A 7,767-nucleotide genomic window follows, 5' to 3' on the forward strand; every position below is an offset into this window, starting at 1 on the left:
CTCTGAGATCTCTAATGATAAATTGACTTGTCGGTATCACCAATCTTCACATCCTCATTTTGACTTGTCGATATCTCTAAGTTCTCTATATGCAGAAATGACTTGTCGACATCTCCAATTTTCATATCTTCATTTGACTTATTGATATCTCTGAGACTTCTATATAAGCCATTTTGGACTTCTCGATAAGTCATTCTGGAGTTCTCGAATGACTTCTCTATATGACTTGTTCTGTGAATTGTCAATATCTTGACTTAGAACATTTTTCAAAAAACAGTTTATTCAACTCCAAGCTTCTTCACTTTTCTCTGAGGCATGATCATGGCTTGATCTTCTTCCAGATTTTATTCCTTAACTTGAATCTTATTACAGAAAAATACTCCAGTCTAATCTTCTAACCATTTTACAGACTCAAGTAATACAATACAAAACACAAGGTTGATTATCAAACTAAATCATAGGGTTGTCAATGTGACTTAGTCTTGTTACTATATAGGCATGTCTTGCACAACATATTACATCGTTCCATCTTCGAAGATCAAGTGTTCGTGTGGATACTGGTAGAAACATAAATCGTACGTATGAAGTACGTGGTGATTCAAGCTTGGACCTCCATTATTCATCAATTATTAAAGCTTCATTTAAGGTAAACATCTAATCTCCGAATTAAATATTTTGTTTCGCATGGATCCTGCGTTTTGGGTTTCTTTTTCATATTTATCTTTTGATTTTTCTGCTGCGTTTGTGCTACGAACCCCAACACTATGAGCTTGAGATGATGCAGAGAAAATCATTGAAGCCGATTCAAGGATATGTTGTGGATATGTCAAGTGCCTTGATAGCTAATGATTATAAAATATTTTAAAATAGAACTGAATCTCAGAGTCAAGTTATACAACCTGTTAAGCAGAAGAACAAAGAACCTCAAAATCAACTCATTCTGGAGTTGGAAGATGATGGGTACTACACTCTTGCTGAGTTGGATAAAATGGACCATTCTATGGCCTACCGAGCAAGAAAATTTTGTAACATAAGATTTAAAAAGCCCATGTATTTCAAGGGTAAAGTTTAAAATTCTACAACAACAACTGGAAGGGAAAAATGCAGACAAGTGTAGCTGGAAAAGGTGGTTATAAATCAGGATCTCTAGACAGGTCTAAGATTATGTGCTATAACTCTGATGATTTTGGCCACTTTGCCACAGAATCTAGAAAGCCAGAAAAAGTGAAGAAAGATAAGGCACACTTGGATCTTCAGGCTAAGAATGAAGCACTTCTGAAGAAGTAACATGGAAAAGCTTATATTGCTGAGGGAAAGAGTTGGGATGATACATCTGATGAAGATGACAATGAAGAATATGGAAACTATACTCTCATGGCCTTGGAGGAAGGAGAATCATTTGCATCAAAATCTGGGATACCAATCCTAACCACCATTGATTTGAATGCCTCACAAAATAAGGAAACTATTGAAAAGATGAGTATGGAAATGTTTCATATTCACACAAGCATGATGTCTTCCACTGAGGAAATGAATAGACTATCAAAAGCGAATGAGAAACTGGAAATTGAGAAATAAGAACTAGAGCTGCAACTTATGAGCCTAGAATCCGTTAGGCTAGAAAATGATATCTTAAAAATATGCTGAAATATGCAGAGGAAATAGAGGTTATACTGAGAGATAAGATTGAGAAAAATGAACTTAAACTTAAATATTTTAATATAGCTTCTAAACTACTAGGCCAATATCATGTAAAGAACAAACCTTGTGCTAATATAGAAATTGGTCTGGACTATGAGGTTGGTGCATCTCAAATAAAAAATTAAGTTGATAAGGAAAATAAAGTGTGAACAAGGAAGTTCAAGTTGAGCTTCAAAAAGTGAATGCACCCTTGTTCAAAGCATGTAATTTGAATTTCACTGAAGTGGAGCTCATCATCAAGCAAGAAATTGTGAATCAGGATGAAACAAGAAAAATGTCGAATTAACCATCAACACTGAAAGTTAGAAAAAGCATGACACCAGTCCAGTCATCAAGATACTTAAACTGAAGCAAAGAATGAAAGCACAAGAAAGAAAAAGAAAAAATAGGAATGGGAAAATGGGAGTCAACCAAAGTAACAAATATGCTTATGTTGCAGATGCCCCTAGCAAACAATGTCAGAAATGTGGCTCAACAAATCTCCTAACTTATTTTTAAAAAAAGACGATAATGGTAGAGTGCGAGTCGCGTAATAGTAACTTTCTGTAAAGTCAACTCTAGAAGACCACTTTGACCATCTGTTTCGACCAAGGATGGATACTTCTTTCGAGTCGGTCGAATATTGAAAATTATGAAATATTTTACTTATTAAATTATAATTCGGTGATGTGATTAGGAATATGATCAATATCATGATATTTGTTGATTAGAAAACCTGGAACAAGAGGAAGTCGGAAAACGTATCTTGGACTTCGGGAAAGTTTTCAAACCCTACCTTTTAAAACTGTTGTGTTGTGTTTGTTTTGAAATAAATTATTTATACATGATATTGTATTATGATATTTTACGAATTGTGATATATAATATCATATGATATGTTAATGATTTTGGTATATGAATATTACCCAATTTCAATCGATAGAGAGTAGCATTGTATATATGAGGAGTATATTTTAGATCGAGGATCGGTCAGTATAATTTGATGAAAACCCGGAAGTATTCCGGAAGTGTTTTATTTAAGAATATTAACGGTATAGTAGAGCGTGATGTATAAGTTGTAAGACTGAGAGTTGGTCAAGTTTTATAAAGTATAAACTCGGGAATCATCCCGGAGATGTTTTGGACGATTAAAAGTCCGTAGCTATTTCATTCCAAGGGACTCAATGTCCTATCGTGAAATATAAAAGTACCTCAAATTTTTATTAAACAATTTCCAAAATCGTATTTCCTCAACTGTATTTAATTACTCGAACAATGAATATTATTTCAGATATTCATTTAAATATGAGAAATATTTTTCGATGATTATTTATTTTAAATTCAATTATTTAATATTATTATAAATTAAATTAAATTCTTAAACATAAATTATTTGAGGATTATTATTTCAAGTATTCTTTTAAAATAGAATTATTCGAGGGTTAATTATTTAATTATTATTTTTTAATCATTAAGTATTTATTAAATGATTTAATATCATTTAAAAATCATAAAACCTATTTTAAATTATTTTCTGAGTTTCAGAAAATTAACTAATACTTTCAGATTGTCGAAGAATATTATCTCGACATACCTTAAATATTTTGACTATAGTGTCAAAAGAAACACTCCTTTAAATACCTATATGTTGATAACAGTCAACTCACATTATCTTCGTGCTTTCTCCGAAAATTCTGAGAAGTATATATATATATATATATATATATATATATATATATATATATATATATATATATATAAACGAGATGAGCTTTGCCTATCAACAAACAAAATGCTTGGGGAACTTCAATGTGATTCGAGTTCTCGGGATATGATAGGATTCTTCCAAGGACTAGGAGGTGTAGACTCTAGTACTATGAGTACTATGGAGACTACCAAAGGTACCACAGGCGATAGTACTCTATGTACTCAAGGAACCTGTGAAGTATGTGCATACTTGAAATGGGACACATAGTCCGAATGCGGCCAGGGTGATAACTGAGATACGAAGGTGTCATCCTTCTACTAGTAGAAAATGTTACAGATTTTCGTATTACGACTGATCATCGTATGCAGTGGTTCCTGTGAATGTCTTATATTCTTCCAATTGGAATTGAGATGCAATACCGTAACTCAAGCCTAGGTGCTAGGTTTACTATTAAGATATTTGCAGACTAATAAGTTAATCGAAAACTTTATTTTGAAAAGAGGTGTAAAACATTAAGAGATTAATTCTCCTCAGTACATAATACTATCGAGAGCATTGTAAAGATTTTTCTATATATATAAAATATCTCATTTGATTTAAAGAGAAAAAGGTTATACCACCAAGTTTTCAAATCATCATATTATACGACGAAGTATTATTTTAACAATTATTTTCCAACTATTTTGTACATTATGGTTGAGCATCATTGCTCACTCTTGCTTTCTTTAAATGTCACAACACAATAGATAACCAGTATTTCTGGTCTGGGACTTAGTCGTAACATCATGTAGAGGTTATGAATATTTGTTTAAGATCCTGTAAAGTATATTTGAGTTGTAATAAAGGAAGATTACATTGCGTACATCATTTCTAAGGCTATGACTGGTGTGTGTGTGTGTGTACGTTGAAGATTAGGGGTCTGTGATATAGAGTTATGTGACTATTGAGTTAATACAGGTTACAAATGATTGAAGGATTGCGTGACGATCCAGATTCCTGACCCTGGATTTGGGAGCGTTATAGAAATGGTATCAGAGCAATAAGTTATACTACTCAGAGATGAGAGTGTTAGTAGTCTGTCTAGATGTGAGATTGCATAAGAGCTCATATAGAGTTCATCATTGGACTACCGAATGTAGCCCCAATGTGTAGGTTAAGATAAGTGTATATTTGAGGTATTAAAGTATGACTAATAGAACCAGTGGATATTATCAGAATGATGAAAAGAAAAATTAGAATCATATATGATTTGGCAAGGATGTGGATGTAGAAATCGGAGCTGAGTCTCCAGGGCATTTGGGGTAAAGACGGTATTACCAACACCATATGTTCATTTTGATAACACGAGTCTAGTTACTCATAGCTCCTTATAGGTTGACCATGAGAGGGAATCACATGTGAGAACCATGAAGTCTAATTATTAATTTATAGTTGAGGTTATTGACCCAAACTAGTGGAAGGTGTTATTTTACCAATGAGGATTTAAATATCGTATTAATAACGAATTCAACAGAGATAGTTCCAATATACCCTTAAGGATTTTATTTCTATTAAGGAAGATTTGAATGTAATATAAGAATGTTATCGTAAGATGAGGACACTACATCATATTATTAATGTGCTTAACATGTAAGTTTATGATGGTTTAGCTCAGAGGTCAAGAGCGTCGAGAATTGATGGCATGATCTTAGAACCTTCTAAAAGGATAGACCAATGAGTCTAGAGCGAAATTTTTCCGTAGAAATGATGTTAGAGACTACGTATATACACTCGTAGACCTCTAATATACTCGGTAATGTATGGTCACTTACACACACATGCCACCGAACTTATGGACTGCATTGAGATCCCTGAGAGATCTCTTTGATCTGTTCCCTGGGGGAACGAGCCACTTGTAATTAGTAACAGATGTGTGTAGAAGGCCCCTATCGGCTTAACAGATGCGTTCGGAATAATTCTGAAAAAGGTCTTCGAGGTAAAACACCGGAATGACAGATATACTTGCGAAAGTCAAGATTAGTAAGTGACTTTAAAATGATGTTGAGGGAAACCCTAGTTGAAATATGGAATTACGAAACCAAAGAGATGGGATCATCCTTGGATGGATAATGACGAAGGTTAGGATAATCAGTGAATTATTTTGGCATCTACTCACCGTCACCTACTCTCTCCAAACAGTTTATCATTTGCATTTCCTTGATAAGTCATATCAGGCAATCCTGTTAGTTCCCTACTTTGAACTTCTGATGTGACCAACAAGTTAAATAGTCTTTCTCCGCATCAGGACTCGTTCAATTCTTTTAGTTGATCCATGACCTTTCATTCATAGATTATGATCTTCTTGTTCGGCTCAGAGCTATTTATACTTTATTTCAACTATCCGAGGAATTTTTAATAAACTTTCCTCATTTAATTGACGAATATTTATAATGAATATCTTCATTTGATTCTCAGTCAAAATTTTAAATATTTAACAAATTCTTAAAACATGAATGATCTAATATCCATAGATTCCTCGGAAATCATTTCCTTTTATTCGGGATGAGATTGTATATTGAACTTTGAAATCATAGTAAGTGTATCAATTTGATATTGGTATTCCGAATTTAATTCGATTTAAGTATCTGATAAAGTATGTGAACGAGGGCACTTTTGAGTGTACCATTTTATTGGCAAGAAATATTTGATGAGGGGCTATCGATTATTCTGAAGCCAAGACCACTCGATTCAGAGTTATAATTGTCTTTCTTGGCCTAAATTTGAAAACTCTTTATTTTAAAATCGGCATTCAGGTGGCCACAAATTTCTTCAGTGGTTACAATGTTGATATTTTCACGAACAAACTGAAATATGCTTAGTTGCATATGTTCTCATGAACGACTAGTTAATATCTTAACTGGTAGAAATTTTATGTGCCAAACCAATTGAGCTGGCCATTTTCTTAGGTGGTTGATAATATTTTCTGATATGGACTAATTAATATTTTTCTAGTTCCATTTCCAATCAAATTTTTTGTTTTACACGATGCATTATATATGCAAGATTAATTTTTGATGAAATTTTCAAAGAATGATTTAATTGAGACCTAACTAGGCCGCCCACTCAAATGAGAATTCATATTCAGTTTTATGAAATATTTTTGTTCAGGAAATGTTCTATCCTTTCGTTTCTATAGGGAATATCCAATTAAAATTATAAAGTGATCGAAGAACAATATACTTCCTTATTTGTTAATCAATGAATAAAATTCCTTCTTTTAAAATAGCATCTCTTTGAAACCTCAATGGTTAACCTTTGGTTGAGGATGTTATTCGAAACGAAAAGTATTCTTTCAATGGGGAAATCTTACAAATATGATTCTTATGATGTTATTATTCAGCAATCATTCCTTTCAAGGGATATTCTCTATAATATCATAATATAAAATTCTAAGGACATGGAAGGATAATCCTTGTTGTATTCTTTCTTCCAAGTTATAAATCTTTTGAGTGTTGTGACTCTTTTATTCAGAGCTCATTATTTCTTCAGATTTTAGATTTTGAAATCTTATTAAGATTGTCTAAATTACATCGATATCATGAAAATCATTCTTCTCAGGCTGATTTTCTTCCGAACAAAGAGAGGTATATTTGATTGTTGTAATATGAGACTGAAAACTCAATGCTATGATGGTGCAATCAGAGCATCGTGATGAATAAGTTGTTTTAAAAAGGAAATACCATGTTTATTTATTATCATAAGAATCTTTCACATGGTTATAAAAGAACGATAATAGGGATACCAACGTGCTTAGTGTGGTACGCTTCTATGAAACATTATCGGGATAGGTACTAATGAATTCGGGAAAGACCATGCATGTATTAATTCTAAGAATAAGCTTTTCAAAAAGTGAAGGTAAGATTAGTAACAACCCCGTGTTAGCAATACTCGACGATAAAAACAAGATTTAGTGTGAAGTGTAATGATACGACTAAACAGCTTATGGACTGTGACATAAAGCATCCTAATAATGATCTAGAATAATCACGATAAGGTTAAGACTGAATGGGACAGATAGTTTAAATTATGAGGGAAATTTGGAATTTTTTTCTTTCTTTTTTTAGTATATACCTACACTGGACACGAGGTAGAAGTTTTAGTCAAATTGATCCAAGGCTATAATTGAGAAATCTATTATCATCAAGGAAAAGACAATATGGCGGCCGACACTTTAAGTAGGAGAAGATAGATTGAGGATAACAAATTTCAGGACAACGGATGAGAAGGATCGCATGAATGAATTTTAATGTTAAGACAATATGAAGAGAACCCTTTATTACGTAACGAAAAGAAATAATAATGCCTAGAAACTAAACAGGATACTAGTCATGGCCGAATAT

The sequence above is a fragment of the Apium graveolens genome, chromosome 2 (assembly GCF_009905375.1).
Source record: "Apium graveolens cultivar Ventura chromosome 2, ASM990537v1, whole genome shotgun sequence".
NCBI classification, from domain to species: Eukaryota; Viridiplantae; Streptophyta; class Magnoliopsida; order Apiales; family Apiaceae; genus Apium; species Apium graveolens.